At 39.5% G+C, this 24,893-nt stretch overlaps 1 long non-coding RNA gene across 1 annotated transcript; it reads right to left on the bottom strand.

Moving 5' to 3' along the window:
- Window positions 1-6,254: 6,254 nt before the first annotated feature.
- LOC133218562 (uncharacterized) lies at window positions 6,255-21,912 on the bottom strand. Its single transcript, XR_009727194.1, has 5 exons — window positions 19,095-21,912; window positions 17,464-17,879; window positions 17,245-17,305; window positions 15,991-16,086; window positions 6,255-6,351 (listed from the first exon to the last, which is right to left on the bottom strand). It is a non-coding gene; the product is annotated as an uncharacterized LOC133218562 (long non-coding RNA).
- Between the last annotated feature and the right edge of the window lie 2,981 nt (window positions 21,913-24,893).

Raw genomic sequence — 24,893 nt, 5'->3', positions numbered from 1 at the left:
ATTCCAGAATTTCATTCATTAAACAAAAAATATCTTTATTGACTGTAGTGTATAAACATCTCTGAAGATACCCTAGTGAAATCTAATGAGGTATTTCCCTTTGCAGGATGACAAGGTTCAAATATGTGCATATGTGTAGCAAAGGAAAATAAAATTGACTCTGACAATCACATACCCATTGAGCTTCTATCTTTGCAACAAATGTGCTCTAAATTCCAATGTGCTTTGACAATCACCATTTATTCCAATGCATCCTCCCTAGACACTGATTCTTATGGACCAAATCCGTGTCTCATGGAAGTCGGAGGGAGTTTTGCCATAGGTATCAGTGTTGGAAAGATTTGATCTTATCTATGTTTAAAAGCTATCACACAGATGCAAAATGAAAGGAAATGAATGTGTTCACCCCTTGAAGTCCCAAGGACATGGAAAAAGCTTACAAAACTAGTACTTTTAGTTGGAAGCTCTTACATGTTGACAGAATATCAACTGCCCTTCACAACTTAGCCAGATGCCTCTTCAAGGCCTTCATGAGTCATTTAGGGGTGCCAACAATTGTCTGTCTTCTGGTACACTGAGTCAGATTCAGCTCCCTAAACAAAACACAAAGTAATTGTGAGGAAACTGTGATATTATTTCAGGCAATTTCACAAATTAAACAACAAAGAAAAGCAAAAATGCTCTCTGTGCATTGGTCACATAATCCTGGAGAAGAGTTGCTTTCGAACCAGTGCAGCCTGGATACCTGTGAAGACATGAGAAATACAGAAAAATCAGTTCATGACTTTTAATACAGAAAAAGGGCTAGAACAGCACTTGAAATGCAGTGGTTTACTTTTGATGCCTGTTTCATGGTTCTTATCAAACCTGAAGTGTCAGTCTATGTGTCTACTATCGCTGAGGCATTAAGACATCTAAAAGGAAAACTGTGACAATAAAGGACAAAAGTCTGCCTGTCTCAGAAACTGTGCTAGTACTTCCAAGCAACATCTTTGGTTGAGGCTTTTGCTATTTTTGGTTCTATTCCAGCTGTTCCTTAAAATGTGGAGTCACACTTAAAGCAAGGTGACTCCAAGGAAGGTTTGTATTGCTCCTCCAGCTGTTGGTTTTATTCTCCACATTTTAACATGGGCAAAGAGAAGACCTTGTGTGGCATAGCTCCAACACGCTTTGTAAATATACTCGTGAGGAGCTGTAAAGGTGGGTAAGGGCTTCTGCTGTAATTTCTGTAACAGTATTTTCTCACCCAGCAAAATACCGTGCCCCAACACTTATCTCTGACTAGCTGTGTAATTACAACACGCCTGGCAACACTTCCCATTTCCTAGAACTGCTTGAATTAAGAGTAATTTTCTTTTCATAAAACGAGGAATATAACCAGTAAAACTTTCATTAGGTTGCTACCGCCGACCAGGGGAACATGAGCCTATTGAATGGGAGATCGGGACTACATCAGTTCCTTGTTGGTGCATAGAAATTGCTAGAAACTTTTGTGGGTGAATCTGGTTAATCAGACTGCAATTTAATGTGCAGTTCACAAAGAGATGTTAATGTCTGTGCTGTGGATCAGGATGCCCTGGGGAGGTGTGACATTAGAGATGCTTTTTCAGAGAGATAGATAATCAAAAATCCTTCATTTCTTCACATACTTAAGGCTCAGATGAGGAACTGGGTGACAAAGAGATTGCGTGACTTAGCCAGGGTCATACAGGAAGAGTGTGTCAGTGCTGGAAGCTGAGTGAAAAATTTCCATCTCCCAGCCAGCTCCTTCATTATTTGATCATCTTCTGCCACAATAAAAAAATTACAGCCATTCCTCACATAGTTGCTGGGAATCCTGAAAGATCATTCCGAGTGTACATAACTAGATTACAAAAGTGTAGCTTTTAAAAAGACATGCACCTTAATCTATCTTTTCTCATCCTTGGATTCAAGTGGTTTAGTTGTAAAGTTATTAATGCATATCAAAACCCATGGGTGAGCATACAAAAACTCTGGAATACTGCCTTTAATATGTTCATATTTTCCTCTGTAGGACAGTAATTCCTGTGCTTATAAAATTGTGGTATGCTTTTTATTTATGTCTAGGAACCCTATCCAAATAAATGATTATTTCTCATCTTCTAGCTTACTAAATAAACCACTCAAAAAGTGAGAGCTTGTGGCACTTCTCTCAGCTTCATAGGTGAAGCAATTACTGCAGACTCCAATCTTAGCCAGCCCTTATATGTTACTTTGCATTTCCTCCTTGATGTTGCCACTATTATTTTCATTTTACTTTAACATCATTAGTTATGGTTCTCAAAGATGAATCCATTCCTAATGTACTTGGTGTGGCTACCCTTAACATTTGCCAGTGGTTTCAATCGATTTGAGTAGATACCAAACAAACAGAATGCATCTAGTTTGACCTTCTGTGAAGCCCAGACTACAGAACTTCATGTACTTGATGAGTAATACTGAAGTTTTAAGTTATCTAAATCTCTTTGGTTTGTTTTGGTAACCAAGAAAGCCCTGCGGGGGTAGCTTTCTAGTCAACCGTCTTACCCTATCCCATTGTCTCTTACTTTGCCTTTTAGTTTCACAGTTGTCTTTTCAATGAAACAGCAATTAATAAACAATGCACAAAAGCAGGAGAATATCAGTTGAAAAAGGGTCACCAGCAGTAGGACTGTGATATATGATACTCCTGAAAAAAAGTCAAAGCGATTTGGGGGAAAAATGGTATGATGAATTACAGGAAATAGTAAATTACAGAAAAGTGTATTCTTTGCTACTTTTTCATAAATCCCTTGAAACTATTGTCATGAGATGATGATTGGAAATTTCAGTAACACAGTGGTAGAAAGAGTCTGACTCAAGAGACTGTATTTTTGGTTTTGTCTGCAGAACTTCCATCATTGTATGCTTGAAAGTGCAAGAAAGTGTTTATATATGAATTAATGTCAATCCATGCAAACAATGAGTAACCTTACATGCTGTCATTTATCTTCAGATAAATTATTAGTAAATTACAAGCCAGACCTGTGGAGCTGCGCTCATTTAGAGATCAAATTTGGCCTCCTATTTTCATTATAAACCACAATTATAGATAGCTGAGTACAATTGTGCAAATAATTTGCTCTCTTATCATTTCCCTTCAATCTGCAAATATTTCCTTGAGCACATTTTTATTATATAAGTGCTCTTAGGATCTTGGCCATCTAAGTAGTGTTACCAACCAAGATTTATACAGTGCTGTCAATCCAATCTCCTAATTTGCTATGCTTTTACCTACTGTTGTGCCCTTTTGTAAATTAGCAGAGGTTTACAGTTCAGCATTTCCTTACTTGATCTACTATGCAGAAATGAACTTAAATAGGTAGTCCTTAACATGCACTGCTACTGATGCCTTACATGCAAGACTGCTTTATCTATTTATATGGCACAAACCCCATCTGCTTCCTTCACAGAAAAGCTCCTATAATAAAGGTGTCCTCTGTGTGCAAGTGGGTCCCTTATTTTCCCTCTGTTACTTTTTGTCCACCAGGATTTTATACAGTGCCCACTTAGACTGACAGTAAGACAGCTATTGACTATAAGGGCTTTCTGTCATGCTCCAGGAAAATAAGGAAGGCATATTGATTTTTCGGCTTGCTGTTAAGGCACATTTTGCAATGCTGTGGTTTTGGCTGACACTATGGGCTTGGCAGAGGCTTAAACCTGCAAAATTACAATCTAAAACTTGCCACTTCCCCAGCTCACTGCTGTTCATTGCCCATACCAGAAGTGCTGCTGTGGTTCTCTGACACAGCAGCCATCAGCCTCCTGAGGCACATTTTTAGCTCCGCTGGACCTACCCTTACAGCCTCCAACTCAGTTACACCACATCCAATATGATGGGAGCAAGTGTGTGGTCTGTCACAAACAAAAAGTAATTTTAACGCATTCTCCTTTTGTAAGGGAAGAGATCTCTGGTATTTCTTACAGAATGTTTCCAACAAACTCCTAGCTTCTCCCAAAACGTTTCCTTCCACTGGCTGTAGAATTTAATGACTGAGCACACGATGATGTTCACTTTAACATTTCCAAATCTAAGTGACAGTGCTGGGATTCTGGAAAAGGGTTATGGGAATTATACACTGGACCCCCATCCACAGTGAGACATGACCGCATAGCTTTCATTTCTACTGCAATCTCACCTCAACTCCATGTGTGCCAGTCATAGGCAATAGTCTCAAGTCCAGCACTTCACTCAAGATTATGTTTCACTTATAAAGTTATATGAGTGCTCTGATTGCAGCCCCTGCCATAACTCAGGACTCTTATATCAACTGGGCTTTTAATGCACTGGTGAGCTGGGTCCTAATTTCAAAGAAAGGCAATCAAAGAAATTAGAAGTATGGTTTCCAGAAATGCTTCATATTGCTTAAAAATAAAGCTACTTGCATGCATGTCTAAATAAGGATTAAGGTGGGTTGTTATAGGCACCAAACTTTGGAGATGTTGGCTTAAATGACTTGTATAAGGAGAAGTGTTTTTTATGTGAGGTGTTAAATAAACCCCTTGAGTTTCAATAAATAAACACAGCTATTTAGGAAGTGGTGACAATGTGCAATCTGCAAAAACGGGAAGCCTAGGAGGTGCTGTGGTAATAATGCAGTTACTTGAAGCACATTTAAGATACAAATATCTCTGTGGTTTTTTATTTGCTTCCACTCTTTGAGTCATTCTGAGAAACTTCACAAAGCTGTGCACATTCCAGTTATGGCTGAAGCGTGATGCACTCCTCACTGTGTACTAAAAACTTTACCCAAGAGAGCTACAGCGTGGGCTGAGAACAAATCTTCTCCAGGCACTGGAAAATGCAGATTTGAAGCTCAATGTAATGGAGAACTCTGTTTCATGTGTATAAAAGAAGAAGAAGAAGAAGAAAGGCAAATATTCTTGGCACGAATAGACAATTAAAAAAAAAATAGGGAAGTAGCTATGCTCAAGACTGAAGCATTTCTGTCATAACATGTGCTGCTGCAGTCACCAGAATATGGTGATGGTGTGGCTTTCTCCCAGCTGAGGAAAGGCTGTTCTGATAGTAATTGCATATTTATTACAAAATCACCAAAACTACAAACATAGCCAAATCCCTCAGAGGGTTTACCTGAACTAAAGTCAGTTGGTGAAAAAAACAGTTCAAAACAATTTCGCATCCCTTATTTTAAAATTAAGGAATGGATCCAAATAAATTGGATGAATTAGAGTACGGTAGCACTAGAGAAGAGCTCATTTTGTCGTAGAAGATTCAAAATCAAGAGAAAAACAGATCCAAATACCTTCAAAAAAAGCAAAACAGCAAAACAACAACCACAATTTAGTTTATATTGTTTAAAGAGAGATGATTTATTGGTTTGGTTTTTTTATGCTCTGGATGCATTGTGGAGCAATTATCTAGTGATCAGGATTCCTAAGTTATGGATCCAGATCTGCAGCTGTTATCTGCAGAGAACCAGCTGCCAAATCCTCCATGATACCATAGTTTACCCATGCAACGAAAAAAGTAAATACCTATAAATTTACCCAAGAATCTCAAATTAAATATTCAGCACAAGTAGAAATGCTCACGATCACTATTAAAAGAAGCATTTTCTTTGTGGTTTACTGACGTCCACTGTACTATTCACATTTAGCCAGGGTTTGCATGAGAGATCTATCCATGCCTGCTCCTGTTCCTGTCAGTTATTCAGGCTTTCCCTAGAGAAGTTGCTAACCATTTCCAACCAAGTCTGACTATTCCCTCACTTTTTTTGGAGCCATCCATCTTCCAGGAGGCTCCATGCTGATAGGTCCCTGAGGTCGTGCACAACCCCAGAAAGAGTCCGAGGCTGCCGTGCAGATAGAGGAATCTGCCTGGGGAAGGCAGGGTGGTGTTATCGCAGGATGAGGGCCTCACAGGTCATTTAAAAGACCAACTTGGGGGGGATGCATTTTTAGTCTGAAAGGAAATGCGCCCTCTTGTAAATGCAGATTAGTATCTATGTTTGCAGAGGGAGCTCAATTCCCCAGAATCTCATTGGTAGCAGTGCTACGCATGACACAGTATTTCAGTGAAAACCCATGAAACTTCTTCAGATAACAAAACCCCAAGCCTAATTTTAAATGCTTGCTGGGCCAGGCCCAAAAACTGAAATAAAGACCTGACCCCTACCACACACACGTGTGACCCATCCCTCTAACTGCTCGTAGAGGAAAAGGTTGGAGGTACTGAGCACGTCAACACTTACCTAGGCTTGGAGGGCAGGGTGCTTTCCCATAATCAGAGGGAAGTGTTGGAATGTATTGTTGCTATGTTTTTTAAGACCTTTTGAAACCGTGGCCCTAAGGAAATGAGGAAATACAGAGGATGAGGTTACATTGTTATTATTATTTCACATTTTTTGAACACAGGATTATATGGCTGGATTCACATTATATTAGCTTTCTAAACCTTTAAAAACACAGGGTTTGCAGTGCAGGTTTGATGCTTTATTCATTAAGTGAATGTATTTCTGTTTAAAAAATCCTGCCTACCTCACAAGCACTGCTTTTCTACTCTCTGTCTCTCACATTCTCCTTGAAAAAAATCTTGTCTGAAAACATGTGTGTGCAAACTTTCTGTTTCTTAAATAAAAGATCTGCTTTTTGGGCAATAAATCAGTGTTTCCTCCTTTCCTTAATTTTAGACTCGATGCTGACAGCCACTCTCTGACCAAGTTCCCCAACACCCTCACAAAATGAGCAGCCACTGCCTTAAAAACAGGTGGGATCAGTCCCTTCAGACATGGAAGAAGCTGTCCTGTTTTCCAGAGAAGTATTTGCCACACATGAATGTGTTTCCAGGTGCTTCAGGTAAAAGGTAAGAGAGGCGATGTTCATGTTTCCCCTGAGATGGGGAGCCTGACCCTGCATATACCACAACTTGGGTAACTGTCAAGTTGGTTGGCGTCAGTGGAATTTTTCCTGATCTATCCCAGTATCAGGAAGATCAGAGAAAGGCTCATTAGTTTACCGATCCCTAAATCCCAAAACAAGAAAGGTTATGATATTGCACCCACAAGAAACAATCTGTTTGACATGATGACACTGCATTATCTCAGACCTTTTGGTGTTTCTTTTCCATGCAGATGTTACATGTTCCTATACTGAGTTCTGAAATAGTATCTTCATATATGTATATATATATTTATTTTTTTTTGTGTGATGTATGTTGTATAGTACATAAAAAGAAAGAGATGAAGAATTATCTCACTAATACTAATTAGCCAGTTTTGCAGGGTTTCTCTTCAAATGAAGACCAGACTTGGCTGACCTCTTTACATCATTTCATCAAATACTATTGATGTACCTTCAGGTAGCTGCAGAGGTAAATGGAAATGACAAGTGACAAATGAAATCAGATCTTTTCTCTGAAGGCAAGCCTAGGAGTTGCTAGAAATGATCACACTGCCTTCAGATGTACAGGCTTGTGTGGCCAGGAGTCTTGCCCCTTTGGGTATCTCTTCCTTCCTTTCTCACTGTTGTGTTATCCTCCTGACAGTTGTATTTGCCCTTATTTGATTCTTTTTCTCCCTTTCCCCAGTTGCATCACTGGCAAATTGAAGCTTCCTGATAGCTCATCTTCCACCCCAGCAGAAACACAATTTTCCTTCAAAAATCACCCTTTTCTGCTCCCATTTTCATGGATGAGTGCAAGCTAATTAACTTCTAACTGCCATCACAGTATTTCCTCAACAACCCTTGGGCAGCTGCTTTTTGAAAATGCTGTAAATAAGAAAAGAAATCATTAGGATGCTTCTTCTAGATTGCAAATAATTGCACAGCACTGCACGTCCTGTTCAAAATGCCACGACAAGATACACTCTGTATTGCTGAAACACGAACTGCATGCACAAATCCGTGCTTCTGCCTAGCAGAATTTCCTCTGTAATACATGGGAAATTTCGCAACATCCAGAGGAATCACTTCTCCACTTCGCTGCCCCTTGAATATTTACTACCTAAAGCCCTTAGCTCATCATTTTGAATGGGACGAAAAGGATGGTTGAGCAGCACTGGTGTGAAATGCTCTGCCAGGCACCCTTTACTCTGTGTCACAATGGCCTCTAGTGGATTAGCAGCAACTGACAGAAAGCTCCATCTTCCCCCTGGGGCTTGGCATGGCTGCAGGGCCTGATGCACCCCCAGGGGGTACATACGATCTGCTACCAGATGGTTATAGCGTTAGCCTCTTGCTGTATCAATATAGGATAACTGGTTTCATTATAAAAGAACAAAAGGACGAATTCATTTCTAACAAACAAGCTTATTTGGCTTTGACCTCGTACTGGTTTTAACTTCAGCTAACGTAACCTTGTTGGTATTGCTTCTTTACTTGTTAAGAACAATGAGTACAAATTGAAGAGACAATGAAAAATTGAAAGGAGAAAGCATTTTGAGTACAGAAAATGGCTTGCACAATGCAGCCTTTTAAAGGTCTGATGTTATGTTTGTGTAATTTATTCTTCCTCCTTCATAAAATACACTGCCTTATTGCTGAAGATTTTGTGCTGCTATTTGTCTGTGTTACTGCTAATGGCACAGCAGTGAAAGCGTTGCCAGACACAGACATCTTGAACTTTTACCTGTTAATCTCTTTCTCAAGAGTCGGCATGGACTCCTTATTTAATGGTGGATCATCCATCACAGGCATACGTGGGCTAAAATGCATGGATGGATACTTCACTCATGGTGCAGTCAGCACCATTCCCACCTCCAGAGAGCTGCCATGACAGTAAATGAGACTGGATGTAAATAAATGAGGTCTTGTCTAATATAAGTCAGGGGAAAGGATGGCAGCTTTTCAGAAAGAGTCAAGTGAGCAAACCCTTCTTCTTCAGGATCCAACCTACTGCAGGTAGGAAGGATTTTCTCCCCTCAAAGTGCAGTATGAAATTCCAGTGTACCCGATACACTTAGGTAGAAACAGGACAGAGAAACCCTGGATTTGTGAAAAATGAATTCTTTACCATTAGCTTCAGTGAAGTCTGGATTTTCCTGCTCTTTGAAGGCATGGATCAATCTTCTTACAAAATAGCAATGTGACAGGAAGAGAGAAAAATAAGCTTATGCAGCATCTCCTTTCTTTGGCCAGGAGGTCTCTCAGTTTGTTCTTAAAGGCTTAATGTATAAGTAAAGGTGAGACATGGTCCTCTGAAGAACTGTGTATGGTCCCTCCTAAACCACTTATCACAAAGATCAACGCCATGGATCTTGTATGGGGAAATCTACCATGAAACTGGAAGAGAGGAAGTAACTACCTCCTTGGGGAACACCTGGAGCTTGGCGGTGTTTATACCTTCCAGGCACACAGATGGAGTTCAGTCTTACACAAGGACTTATGCATTGTTCAGATTCAGGGGATCGTGTACAGGAAAAGGCAAGCCCTTTAGAAAAAACAGCTTTCATCTTGGCATCAGGAGCACTGAAGAGCAAACGGTACACCAACAACTACTCCTGTTCCACAGTGGTGGTGATAAGCATGGGGCAGGCAAGATGATTCCACTGCCTCTCTTCCTTGTCAGTTTCACTGGCTTGTAAAAGGTTATTTTTGTTCCCTTGCAACATGCTTGGAAGCTGTAGGAACTAATATAATCACTTGTAGATCAAGCAAGCACTTGATACAGAAACCACTTACAACAGGTTCAGTGACAGTGAACATTTTCATAGGTATAGGTACTTGGAGAACTTGGTCTAGCACATAAGTTCTTTAGTTCCAAACATCCTGGGAATTGCTAGGAGCACATTATGGCCCTGCTGTGAGTCAGTGTGAGACCAATGTTTGGACTCTGCATAGAAGGCTGCTGTGCAACACAACTCCTTTAGACACTTCAGATACCTTGCAAATGGCAGTTTAACTGCTATTAGTCGTTACACTCCCATGTTTGGCTGATTTGCTACCACAACAAGTTCTGTGCTCTGCTTTACCAAGGAAATAAAAACCCAAAGCCTAAATTTTCTATCAGAGGGGCTCTGCAGCAAAAAGATAGAAGAGGAGAAACAGAAAACACACAACACAAAGGCAGGCTTGTGTCTTTGCTGAATATTTTCATTGTTTTCCCTGAGGGGCCAGTGGGTTTTTACACACAGCACTAGCACATTTCATTTTGACAACGAGTCAGACTTTCCAAGTCACTACACCTTTCACAACACACTGCAAACTGTCAGTGTGGTAACTTCCTTAAGTTTAATGAAGTTACCTTATGAAATCTCTTGACAGAGCTGTCCAAAAACAAAAACAACCAACCAAAAAAAAGGCATAAGGCTACTCAGAAAATAAGAGGAGTACCCAATGAAATGCGATACAAGCAATCTGGAAAACCTCTGAGGGGAGAAGGAAGAGTTGTGTGCTGACAAATGGTACAAACTCCTGGCTAAGATTAGATTTCTGTGGGCCGGATTTAGATAACGGGCCCAATTTTCCAATGGACTGAACGCCTGCTGGCTCCCAGTATTGGCCCTGCAAGCCACAGGCAGATCATTAAGCTTGCAAAATCCAGGCACTAAGTTTGAGTGCAAATAAAGCTCCAGGGCCAATAGCTTCTAAAAGACTCAAAGAACTATTGCCACTTGAAGGCTAAGCTTTTGGAACGTCTTTTTGCAGAGCCAACCTGGAGAACTGTTTCTAAGAACCCATTTTTTACAATCTAAGTCAGTTTTCTTTTTCCTCTTTATGGTGGCCATATGATGAGCTCAGCAATGTAGCTTATCCTTCACTGTACAGCTGAGGGAATTCCAGGATAACAGACACCAAAATTAAGGCATGTCTGTCAGTGACTAAGAGCAGAGACACCCACTTAGACCAGATTAAAAAAACATCTATAATTTAAGGATTAGCAGGCTAGCAGAGTTGGAAGAATTTCAAGCTCTTTACTGGGCTCAGGAGGAAATATCTTTTAATATTCTGTTTCATTCAGAGGTAGTCATGGATTAGTGGTTTAAGAGGAGCAGGTCAATAGTGATGCATGAGACCTTGGGGGAAGGTGAGTACTGTTTGTCCTGAGTTCTCTGAAAAGGAATGGGTATCACACCTTCATCTGCATTGTCTGAAACCAAAGAGTATGTAACAGGAAAGGGGTTTTCTTGTGAGCTTTGTTTTAGCTGGATCACTGTTAATGTGCAGATGCCTACATTGAGACAATCTCCTGCCTGCTATTCAGAGTCTTCTGGATGATTTCTCTATTATGCTCTATCGCAGTTCTCTTCTGTAGCTTTAGTGTAGAGTATTCCTACACAAAAGATAATCTAGAGAAATCCTAATTTTGATCACGGCAGGGCTGATTCTGTTCCAGATCTCCTGTTGCTTTCAACAGTAGGTCCACGGCCCTGGTCATTGAGAGTTAGTTGAAAATTTTTGGTAAAAAGGAACTTTAAGGCAAAGAAACTCAGTCCCAGGAACAGTACTTGAGGTCCCTAGTAAGTGAAATATGGGTTTACTTTTCTGGAGTTTTTTGTTTTGTTTTCAGTAATTCAAACAGCAGGATTTAATAGGCTGTGTTTTCTGTTCTTTGATTGTGAATGATTTTACTGAAATAAAATAACGTCTGTTTTGTTGTTTTGTTTTGTTTTGTTTTGTTTTGTTTTGTTTTTCCCAAAGAAAAAGAAATTAAATTTCCTGAACAGCTCTATAAATGATTGCAGATCCTGATCTGGGCTACAGAAAAGCCCTTTGGACTAGTCAGACACAGGCAGCAACTGAGCCTTCTCCCTGATAAAGTCTACTCAGATCTTGGCAGATGGTTTGTGTACTTGGAAATCAAGCTGGTCACACTCCCACACTCCCAAGACTTCATGCACCAACAAGTGAAACCAAGAATACAGTTTCCCTTAAAAATTACTGTCCTTATTCTTAACTTCTCTTGCTGTAACAGCCATGAGGAGGAGAAAGAAGGGGTTAACGGATTAGCACATATCAAAGATGGCTTTTAAGAAAACATCACTAGAGCTGCTGAAGCTAGCAGGAGCCCAACTGAATGGGCTGAAGATTACAGTGTTAAAGTCAGGATCAGCAAAGTTGAACTTCCCTGGGCTTAGGAGTCAGAAAATTTATTAAATCTGGGGGAAAGAACACAGAAGAAATTCTTTAAGTTTCTGAGTAAGGTTCAAGCATTGCTTTTCAACTCTGTTTTGTTTTTTTTTTTTATCGCTTGAATCCGTGCATTTAATTCATATAAAAGAAAAGCTTCAAGTGAAAACTAAGGTGAGACAGCTTTCATATCGGCATATATCTGATGGCAGGTCTGGTCTTCACCAGCTACAAACTGAGGATTTTTAAGTCGATTTCCGATTTCTAGATGCACATCTTCCTTTTGATCCTTTTCCACAGCTTGCTGACAACAGCAGCATGGGGACCAAAAACTCCTAGGGGTTAGGGTGAATTCTCTTGGCAAGTAGTCAGTAAACTGGCTTTGGTGACACAGTATCTGTGAGCTGCTCTGATATTCTGTGTGCAAAAGGAGTCACATTTTTGCTATTGAAGCAACAATGAAAAGGTCGCCTGTGTACCAGCTGGTTATATTTGAACAATTAGACTCTGTATTTATCTCCTTTACTAAACTCAATCAGACTGAATATGATGATAAATAAACCCTGATGAAATATTGCCTCATTTGCTAAGAGCTTGTTTTAAGTATAGAAACGCCTTTGTCAAGTGCTCTTTAAACACAGGGCGAAACTCCCATAATGGCAATATTTAAAGTAACTTTACATTCCCATTTTTTTAATCAATATCCTCTATTTATTGTGTTTGCTCACTGGGAATGACCTCACTTTATAACTTTGATTTTCCATAGAAGATCACTGAATTTGAACCCAATGTCAATGTATGACAGAAATGTGACATGATCAAGCTGTAGCTCAACATGACACATAATCTTGAGCATAACTGCTGCTATTCTGACAGTACTGAAAAAGCAAAGAAAAGAGAAAATAAGTTCCCAGGGGACCACTTGCTAGGGTGTGCAAGTTTCCACATCACATGGTACTGAGTCCATAGATACCGCTGTGATAAGAACTGTGTCAAGAGTTGTGCTAGGTAGATACTGGAGCAAAATCTGACATTTAAAATACATTTTCTACAGACTAGGTCTAGACTCCTTCGTCTTCCCTAAGATCATTTGTTCTTCCTATTTTGCTTCTCTAATCCTTCTATTTTTCTCTCTCATTATCTGCATGAATCCAGTCCATGCCAGTGAAGTCTGGCCAGATGGGTTAATTCAAGGGGACATGAAACTATGTATGACTGTGTTTATTTGTGTGCAAAGGTCTCTGTCCATAAATTAAAGCCCTCTCCAAGAAGCATGTGCAGACACACATGCACTCACACACACTTATGATTTTTCACACCCTGTATAAGAGAATCTCAAGCACTTTACAAATCTTGAAGAGTGCATTGCACTCCCATAAGATGAGTAATGACTGAGAACACATTTGCAGGACCTTAGTTTGGCCTGCATCACACATCACATTTCCGTGTCTGCCTGTGGGAATTGCCCAGTGGGATTCAAGAAGTTCATTTAGCCCAGTAGCACATCTCATTGCCAGAACATGATCCACAGGCCCTTTTGAAGTACAAAGTGCAAAAAGCAGCAACATTCTTTATTCCTTATATTAGTTTTTTAAATTCTTCATTGTGTTTCTTTTGTATTAGCATTCTCATCCAAACCGAACAGTTTCACACGTTCAGCCCTTCCTATTTGGAAGTCTTTCAGTAATCCCTGCTCTGAAGAATGTCTGCATATTCAGCATCAAGTTTATCTTTACTATGATGTGAAGGAAAGATCATATTAATAAAAAATGATTAAGAACATATTTATTTGGTATTCAAAGTCAGCATTTATAGGGAATGTTGCAGAATTCCATAACAGCCATGAACTAAGGGTGTGCAACTTTTGCATTTGGATGTTGTACAAGCCAACACTTTTTCAGAATCAATTTGCCAAATATCTAATTGATTACTTTTGAAAATCTGGACCTAAAAGACTGCCTACAGAATGACACAGAAAATCTGTAACAGAGCCCGCAAGACATTCCCAGTCTCTTCTATTCCACTTCTTACTCTTTTGCCAAAGCATATGCAGCTCTGAAAGCCCAGAGACAAACTGTGTTTGAATTCTCCCACATGGCAACACTTGACCATGGGCTGGCCTCTTTGGGACAAAATAACGATGGGACATGATGATCCAATATATCTGAGCCCAAAATGGAACCTGTATTGTTGTTTTCTGGGGGGCTTTTTGGTTTGGTTTTATTTTTTTCCTTTTTTAAATTAATATTTCTTCTCTCCAGAAAAAGCCTAAATGGAAGCCTAACTTTGTCTTTAAATACTTCCAGGATAGTTCCATTCCATCAGAGTAGGTGGAAAGTTTCTCAAGAAGAGCATGGAGCTAAAGTGACATATTTATGAGGTGAAAAAATCAATGGAGAGACTGTCACAGGGATCTCTGTTTATTAAGTAAGTGTTTTTATGCTTTCATGACACCTGACATTCAGGGCTGTCTCCAGGAAACAACCCAAATTCAGAATCATGATGCACTCATGTCTATTACGAGAAATCAGTTTACCAAGTCTTACATTCAAGATAAGCCTTTTTTATTGTTCCTCTTGGACTCAAAATCCCAAGGGACTTCAGCAGGTATTTGTTCCATAAATGTCAGGGACCCCTTTATATTAAATCTGGAGGGAAAGATCATGATAGAATCAAAAGAAAGACAAAGTCAAGACAAATCAAGCTAAAATAGACTTACTGGTGAAATGCCAATGTCCTAAGAAAGATTTTAGTGATGTAACCCAGATGTAGGTGCTAATAAGTACACATAAACCAAATTAGATTAGATTTAAGATGTTTGGCAGCATGAGGGCTTTGAATAGCACAGATGGACTTCCATGCTGTGTTTTGATCTGCTAGACTAAATGATGACGTTTGTTATTTAAAGTAGCTTTAAGGAGCAGTTTTGTAGAACAGTAAAATTTAGATGTAGTTTCTATATGCAGCTTCTACAGCAATATCTTCTCATGCCTGCACGTGTGTGGCCACCACTGACTTTCAGTGAAAGTACCATCTGTATACTTGTGAGGTACCATTTGGTTTATGCACATCATATTACCTTAGCTAGGGCCATGTGGTGCAAAGTTCTAGGCATCAGGAGAATTGAGGCCATTCAGTATTTTGCAAGAGAGAGTGCTAAAAATGGAAAGTTACTTTTTTTTTGCCAAGTGGCAGGTAGTAAATCTGTGTTAGAGAAGAAGTCCTGCTTCCCTTGTGCTCAGAACACTCTGAAATCACCCACATAGTCCTTAGATATGCTACATAAAATATGCATTCATGTTTGGATGCTTCTATCAAAGAAAGATACAACCATTTATATGCGCTGCAGAAGTGTGAGCAAATTCAAACCCCAGAATGTACTCTAATGACCCCATCACTTGACATTTCTTGCCCTATTTCTTTATCTTAAAACACTGCAGATCTTCTTTTTCATGTCACTTGCATTGGTGACATGACACGTCAATCAGTTATTTACCACAACAGCTTCTTGTAATGGTAGGAGCATCAGTTTCCTCACACATTTGTAATTCTACTTTCTAGCTTGTCTTTGCTTGCAGACCCCAAAGAGGAAAATGGCCCTGCGTTCTTATTACCTAGAAACCTGACAAGTTACTAATGAAGGGCAAAGTCAAGGAGCCAAATGAAGATCTTATGAAGAGAGACCTGTAGGGTGGAGTATATTTCTTTCTAGGGAAAAATACATCCCTGGGAAATAAAAAAGGATTTCAAAGGAGCTTAGTCACTCATAAGGAAAGAGTTCCTTTCTTATGAAAGGTGATCTTTCCAGCAGATGTGTTACAAAGGATGGTGAAGAGGCTTCCTATGTGTATTGCTTAACAGCATTTGGATGTATGTGAATAGGTACAAAACACGTTTCAGATTATGATGGTTATATACTTTTGGATAAAACAGATGAATAAATCTCTTGTGTCTGAGTCTGATCTTCCATCAGGTTTACACCAGTACTGAAAGAGCTACTACTAGTTTTCACTGCTGTGGGAAATAACGGAAACGCAGTCATATAGCAGTAGCCAGAGGTCTGGGAAAAAAAATCATGGAAATTCTCATACAGTATCTGAATTCATTCTATGGCCTACAGGCCATAGAATATTTATATTCAATTATATTAGCATTCACAGTTGTATTTGAAGTCTTCTTGTTTTACATTACTTTTAATGCCGTACAGTCTGAGACTGAGCTGCAGGGGCTCCAGCTCTGGCCACTGCAGTGGTGTCTGCCATGGGTAGAGGGCAGCCAGGGGAGCCTTATGGCATATATACCTACCCTACCTCTTAGGGTGTTCTCAAGTCTAACTTGCAACCTTGCACTTCAAGTTCTCTAATATTGGAGTGTCATTGTTCAGACCCATACAGAAAGTCTGAGCCCATATGGTGGGTTCTTGATTATTATATCACTTCCCTTTTGGCTTGGCACATCAGTGTCATAAATTTTTGTCCATCGTTTTTAAAATGGCAGATGTCTGGTAGCTGTATCTGCATTCATACAAATACTCATTTCTAATGCAATCATATTTTCCTATAACTGCATACTGCAGTTTACCAAACTAAGATTAGTCTCTTCTTCTCCATTAACCTACATGTAAGTTCAGTAGAAATAAGTTCCATGGTACATAGGAATATAATTTTTTTTTTAATATGAGCACAATTTCTTAAATTATGTCGCAACTCAGGAAGAAGAAAAGATTCTTTAAGAAGATAAAAGCTACTGCATAAAAGATCAACCTGCACAAATGTGTATCATCTGGGATATCATCTGCTTTTCCTTTTTTTTTAACTTTCAGTGCAAACAGATGTCTCAGGAATCCCCTTTTTTCATAATTTTCAGCAACATGTTATAGATACTCTATGTGCAGTGTGTGGAAGAAAAGCAAAATTGACTTTTGGCAGGTTCAGTATATCAAGTTCATAAACTTTACTGCGTCTGTCTTGTCCAAGATTAGAGACAACCTGCTCCAAGTCCGTTTCCCATTTGCACTTAATTAGGGAGTTCATTTTAGAGGTCAATGAAAAATAGCACAGGACGTTTTCATAAGAACTCTCCTCACAATAAAATTATTTCACAGGCACTTCTCCAATTTTCTCTGGAACAAGGGCAAGAAAAGTGGGGACACAAAATAAAGTTATTGGATACCTTATCTGGAACTATCCAGCATGTTGTCCACTATCCAAGGAACACATAGTACATTCTGGATCTGAGGAAAGAAGCCAAACATTGCATCTTTTCAGACAGTTTTTCTAAATGTAAAGCTTCATTTTCTTCTAATAACTGGGACAGAGATTTTGAAAATGTTCTGAAAGATAGGAAACAGTCTGCACAAGTGGTTCCTCAGTATCACACTTACATACATACCTTTTAATTGCTGTGGAAAACAAGATGCTCTTGTGGAAGTAGCACTTGGATTCATGAGGAAATAGCAGCAAAGGGAGGGTTGAACAACAGTAGGGCTGTTTCATGCTCTATCAGGCTGGTGGCATCACATGCAGGAGGAGGAACAGTTCAAAAGATGCCCATCAGTCACATCATAAAGCTCCTTAGAGGCACTTTCAGCATGAATTTGCTGTTATGAAGTAGCTGAGAAAATGCCCAAATTAGGCTCCATGCCTGAACTTCTCCAGAAGTTTAAAGGTGGATTTCGAGCTAATCTCAGCACTATTTTATGTTTTCCTGAAGCTTGGCTGAATCTAAACTATTTTGTAGCATATGAAATATCTTCTCGGAAGAAGACATTCTCGTCACTTCTTGGTCAGCCAGATTCCAATACACATCTAGTGAGCAGCAAAACCAACAGGGTGCAGGGACTTGAAGTACTTTGAATCTGTCATGGGATTGGGGCAAGGAATTAGATGCATTCATGTTTTACTATAATAAACAATCAACTGGTTGCAGATTTTAGGATATGGAAGTATGATTTCTTGGGCCAGAATCTGGCCAAGTGGGTACGATCTTAATTTATCTGCTGTGGTTCCTGTAACCATGAAGAAACAAAGAATGAGCTGAGAAAAGTCTATAGCCTGTTGGTCAACGAAAACTCATGTGAAAGTGAGTTACTATTTTCATATATGCTTTGACTATGAATTATGTTTCTATCTGGCATTACAAGAGATATGTTTGACCTGTGCAGAGCAATTAATACCTGCTCAGACAATCTCCTTGCTATCCAGATGACTGACTTTTGCTAAATCTGGTGCCTGGCCTCTCTGAAAACACATGCATAACATTACCTGATTTCTTGTTCAAAGTCTCACCTACAGTGGGCAGGTTCTGGGAGCTATGGCTCAAATCAGCTCATCAGACAATGACAAAGATGACACCAAAACAGTTGGCTTTGGTTCTGTATTTAGGGTGTCTTTTTTTCATTGACTGGAGGAAAGGTGCCTTGTTTTCCACACAACATAATTGCTTTCAAGTAGTGAATCAAAATACTTTTTAAGATAATAGTATGGTATGTCAATACCAACAGCCAACTTAGAAAGAAATAGTTAGGGACCCATCTCAACACTCTTTAGGAGTGACCTAAAGGTCAGGTCTTTTACTTTTAAATCTTCTTCTTCTGGAGTGTACAGTGGACATGTTATAAAGACATTTCCTTGACATCTTAGAAGATATGATTTTTCTAAACAGCTAGGTTTTGTACCATAAAGGGCATGAATCTTAATTCACCTAGGGCCTCATTCTCTCTTTCTTTCTGAAGACTCTACCTTTCATTATGAAGACTAGCTGAAGCTTCCAGTTTCCTGGAAGCACATGAAATGTAGAAATAAGTGTAACTTGGACCACTGTCTCAGGCTCCTGCCTGACAATAGTTTGCTCTAGGACAGAAACACTATACATACATTCAGCAGCTTGCAAAGGTAGACAAATCTCTTGGGAACAAAGGTGGCCCAATGAACTGTAGTCAGAGGAACTTAGTTGGTAGTTCCTTTTCTTTATTTTGCTTAGTTTTGTTAATGAATGAAACAGAACATAGTAACTTTACTTACGACAATGAATCAAAGCAGGCCATAACTGTGGTAGGTGCTTCCCTAAATCAGGTTTCATTTACTCTTTTGGCTTACTGTCATTCTTCTGAAAAAAGGAAGAAAGATGTAAAGAGTAGTTCAAATCATCTTGCAACGCCATATCACATTTCAGATCATTTGTGCTCCCCGTCATGTCAGGCAAACAGACATTTCAAATTGATCAATGCAGTAGTTGAAACAGCAAGAACTGGAGGCTATTTTGTCAGCAATAGTGTTCTTTATGAGACTGAACAGTGATGCCTTAAAATGGGATGTATCCAGGGAAAGCAAGCTTCCTGAAAATGTTGTAGCCATTACTTTAAAACAATATTATTTAGCCTTCATGCACTATCCCTTGTGGGTTTTCAATTCCCTAGTAAATGTCCTTTCCAACACATCTTTGATCCTGGTCTCAAAAACCTGACATTTTCATTTTGCAAAGACTGGATATACAATGGACTAGTCAAGAATAAGGGCCAGATGCCCCAAATTGGTGCAAATTGGTACTGCTCTATTGCTCTCCGCACTGATTTACAGAAGACAAGAATCTGGCTGAAAGCCTTCCAAAGCCTTGGCTTCTTTGCTTTGCTATTTCATGTAAACACTTCAGTTTTAGTCCTGCTTCCTAAGGAAATGGAGTTTATGCAATCCTGTTCTGGGTGTGTGTACGTGTGAGTGTCTGTGTGCATGAGTGTATGAGTATTTGTTTTCCCTTTCCCTTAAATAGTTTTGAATGTGACAGTTATCGCAATAAGACTGTAAAGCAGGAGGTTTAAAAGAGAGGAAACTCCTGCAGACACCATGCTAGTGTTCTTACTGAGAAAAAGGCTAAAAAGCTGATTTCTTCCAGCCTTCAGAAAATTTGCACTGGTAGAGATTGCTTGGACCTGACTTGATTGGTTCTGGTCCTCGTGGATCCACTTGCTCAACTGTTTACTGCATCAGAACTTGTGCATCCAAAGCTTGGATTAACCCTGATAAACTGGACCAGTTTTTCTGAAGAGCTAGGTTAGCCTGGTTTTCTCTATTTGCTTCAGAGCATACAAAATCTAATTATCTCATTGGTTGAAATCCTTAATTCTCACGTGGTATTAATAAGCTTAACATCACTTAAGTTGTTTTCTTCCAGCTGTTGAGCCAAACAAATTCAGGCACAGCATTTCCCATGGTTTTGTATTCAGTTCCACTCATTTGTTCTGTTCTTGCCAAGGGTCTCAAACAGAGAGATCAGAGGGCAAAGGGAAAATTATAGATGCTAATTCACAAACAACCTCATAAAACTATCCTTCATAGTCCCGTGAAGAAAGCAGCAAAATAAAATGATGACTGTTTCACTGTTGAATCTTTGTGATAAATGAGGTGATCCTTGTGGGGGAGGTGGGTATATAGAGGTAGCAGGCTTCATTGCTTAATGGAGTGATTTGTTTAGCAAGAGTGAAAGAGAACTGCAAGGAAAATTATGTGAGAAAAAAGCTTTACCATTTGCCAAACCAAATAAATAAATAAATTATGTTTGTGGTTGGCAAAAACCCACACCACACTAAACAAACAAAAACGAGCTGTAAGTTAAGCTTTGTTTGATAAATATGGGACAAGGAAGTTATGACAAAAGACAAAAATGAAAGCCTAAGATATACTTGAATAAAATATGATCTGGAACCGAGCAGTAATCCGGTATTCTAATGATGTATTTATGAGATTTAAAAAGCTGTGGGGAGAAAAGTGATTTTTTTTCCCCCACTGAAACCAGAAAAGCAGGTGGTGTTCTTCAGCAATCTTTTTTATTTACTTAATGAGATAGTTCATGTGAAGAAAAAGAAACACAGAGAGCACCCTGACCCACAGTAGTAGTGGGTGTGCAAGGTAGGTCCTTTCTGTATGAAACAGCAGGTAATGACAAATGAAAACAATGATACTTTCACATCCTGAAGTGGTTTGCTGGATTGGGAATCAGCATCTTACAGAAACACTCGCTGGATCACATATATTTTTTTAACCTATGGACACCATTAAGTTAAGACTGAAGCACAAATTTGTCCACTTCTGGTGACTGCCTGACAAGAAAGTAGGTGGACCGTGGCCAGCTAGCCAGGCTAGGATTCCCTCTGTTGTACCTACCTCTCTATTGGTTTAAGCAAAACATGACCAGATCTTTCTCTTGCATAGCAGGGCTTGCTGACTGCTCGTGGTGACCTCATCCATGTGTAGTTCTTTTGGCAGACAGTTACAACTTTTTAAAGAGCCAATAAGAGTAGTTTTATGAGGCTGTTTGTGAATTAGTATCATTCTTTTGCCCTTTGCCCTGTGGCCTCCTATTTAGCCTGGGCCCCTTGTCAAGTACTGGACAAAAGGAGCTCAAGTCAGCATAAAATCCTGGGAAGTGCTGTGCCTGCCTTTGCTCCTTGCTACAGCTGTATGTCTTCTGCTGGTTACTGGGTGCAGCTTTGTGGATGGAGCTATGCCTGTTAATACCAGACAAAGATGTAGCACATCAAAGTATGATGCTAGTTTATGAGTACTAACTGTCCTATATCTTTTGACAGGAACATGGACACAGAGAAAAAAACATTCAGTCTGTTCTGTGTCAGGTGAAATTTAACTGAACCACTCTTTCTGCCCATAGGTACTCAATACTTCTATAGAAGTTTCATCATTCTCACCGTATAGACAGGGAAATTGAGACAGAGTGGGGTGAAATGACTTGTTCAGCCTGATCCATATGTGTGCAGCTCCTACTTCAGACAGAAGTTTCAAAATAAAACTGAATGCAAGCAAACTGCAGAACAATTATACCTCTTTTAAAAATAAAGAAATGAAAGGGTGCAAAGACCCTTAATGTCAAGGGTTTTTGCACCAAAATACTCAAGGATGTGAGTTTTTCACACCCCAGCTCCCCTTAGGTGTAACGGATGTGGTTACACCGCTGTACCTCACAGACATGTCATGAGTTCAAATATATTAAAATACTTTTTTGTACCCTATATTTGAGACCTAGAGGGAATATTTTCCCTTAGGAAAAAATTAAGAGTACTTCTCCAGATTATCCATATTACTTGGAACGGCAAAACTGAACTATAACTTGTTTGATGAACAGGCTTTCTTGCAACACCTCCAATGCTCCCAGGAAGAGGAAACAAACAGACTTTTTCCTGTTGTGGTGGTCCTTGCAAAGCAAAGGCCATAATAAAATGGATAGCTTGCATAGCAAAATGTGTTGCATAGCATAATGGACTTAATTCTGCAACAAAACTCCTTGATTCTCTGAAAGGTCTGTTTAGATGAGAAGAGATAGGATTTAAGTGAGTTAAAAATACACCAAAGAACATAATCAGTGCAACGTTATTCATTTTGATATTAAACGAGATTTATTTGACAGTAACACCATATGCTCAGTGGTGCTGTCCACAAAATGACAATTCCACTTTCCAACAACTGTTGAAGTTCAAAAATTGTTTTCATTTGGCTTTGGAATAAAAACAAAAAAGCCTTTCAGTTCTTTATGGAATAGAATTGGACTGAAATGGCTGATTTCAGATAAAAAAAATCACTTTCCTTTTGTGAGGCCTTTTAACTTCTAATGGGTTCCTTGGTCACCCAAAAGAAGTCAAGAGCAAATGAGCTCAAGTTGTGCCAGGGAACGTTTAGACTGGATGTTAAGAAAAGTTTGTTCCCCAGAAGGGTGGTCAAGCATTGGAACAGGCTGCCCAGGGCCTTGGCTGCATCACCATCCCTGGAAGTATTTAAAAGACATGTAGATGTGTCAAAGGGACATGGTTTAGGGATGTACTTGGCAGTGCTCCGTTAATGGTTAGGCTCAATGATGTTTAAGTTCCTTTTTAAAACAATTTTATATGCTAAAGGGCAGGGCTTTGGGAGAAGGCAGGAAGACTGGGCCATGGATAATCTGAAACTTTTCAGAGGCCTATTCAATATGCTTAATGAATAATGAATATTGACGCTTAATGAAGTGTCAACCTACTGAAAACATTTCCCTCAGCACTACTATATGGTTCTTAATACTATTAAGGCTTTTTGTATTGATTGGGCATGACTGTAGTGTACAAGCTGTGTCAAGGATGAGACTGGAGCCTTTTTCTGATGGGAAAAGGGAAGCTGAAGATTTTGGCAACAGGAGAGCTTTGCAAGCACATGAAGTGAGCATGGCAAAAGCTGTGTGCTATTCCTAAAACATCCACCATTGTATGCCTCAGAATGTCATTGGTCGAAAACATCAGGATAGTTTCTAAATTCAGTGGATTAGAGGGATGCAGTCTTTTACTCTCTCTGCCAGAGGTTTTCTTTCACACTGATTGTTGGCTAAGAAATATGGGCACAAAAATATGTAAATACCAAAAATTATGTTTTTTCCATTAAAAATGGTGGAAAAATATTTTCTTTCTCATAGATACTTGAAAACCTGGATTTTCATCCAAAATACCTTCAAAGGTGAAAACTTCTGAGGGGAGGGAGGGGAAAAGAGGAAACTTTCAATTAGGAAATGCTGCTGTGACACATTTTGGGGATTAGTTGCCTCAGGTATCCATATGTGCGAATGGTTCACAGTGACTGTCCTCCCTGAGATGCATACTGGAGGTGGTATTTAGCTGTGGATTCTAAATCCTGAAGAAGAATGGGGCAGCCAAATTACTATTCCTGTGAGGTACTACAACAGCATTTCTAAATTGAATTTAATGTTTTGGTTTAGAGGGTTTTCAACTCTTCGATGAAAGGTAAAAATATCTGACAAAAAGCACACATTGTGACAAAAAAAACTGTTAGCATACATAACTTCTATTGAAATAAATGTTTGACAGGAATCAGCTTTTTTAACCATCTCTAGCAAAATAGCTATAAACACATCTTAACAGCACCACAAGACATCAGAAGTAAGGGAGTTAACTAACTCTTGTAGAAGTTACGGGTCACCAATGGGACTACAGCTCTTGGGCTCTCAGAGTTGTCCTTTGCCTGCAGGATCATGCTCTCCTTTCTGCTGCACATAGTCAGGGACAGAGAGCCCTGCTTTCCAGTGTACACACTTGCACCTGCGCTGTATATAACAGCTGTATAACCAGAACAGTTTTACATTCTTGGCTCTAACTGTCTCAAAATCAGGCACATACAGTTCATATGAGGCAGCACCAGTGGAAGAGCTCTATTTGCTTTGAACTGAAAGGTAACAGGAGCAGAAGTAGCTGTCAAGAAAGACCCTTCTAGTGGTCCTGTGTGTATGTGTGTTGCTACTGTTTTGAGCTTCCCAACAAAGCACATAGACAGAGGAAGATGACTCTATAGCCATCACAATGTGCTCCTTCCTGACACAGAATTCCAGGCATCATTCCTGGGATGATGTCTGGTTCAAGGGTATTAGACAGAATACACTGCCACCAGTACCTAGGGCAGTCCAGCCCTTGCAGGCACAGAGGAGGTATGAAAACTCAGTTTGGCTGGCGGAGAATGTGTGTGCATGTGTCCTCGTACTGCCTAATAAATATGTTCACCCAATTAAGTGGAACAATGATTCATTAACAAAACAGGTACTAAAAAAATACTCATTTAGGACAATCACTGTTACTTCCTCAGCTTTTCACTTCATCGTTGCTTGTGCGAGCAAAACCAACAAACTAAATGGAGCCCTCATGGGCACCAGGGACCAATTAATGCCATGTGACTTCCTCCCAGGCTTCCATGAAAATAACTGTATTATAATGGTCTGTGATATTAATATCGACTTTGGGAAAGTTAGGCAGCAGCTCCGTAGGGAAGGATGTAGCATGAGCA

The sequence above is a fragment of the Neopsephotus bourkii genome, unplaced genomic scaffold (assembly GCF_033783945.1).
Source record: "Neopsephotus bourkii isolate Nb327-2 ecotype Australia unplaced genomic scaffold, CSIRO-AGI_Nbou_v1 NB_114, whole genome shotgun sequence".
In the NCBI taxonomy this organism is placed as follows: domain Eukaryota; kingdom Metazoa; phylum Chordata; class Aves; order Psittaciformes; family Psittacidae; genus Neopsephotus; species Neopsephotus bourkii.
This window is presented reverse-complemented; position numbering and strand designations above follow the sequence as displayed.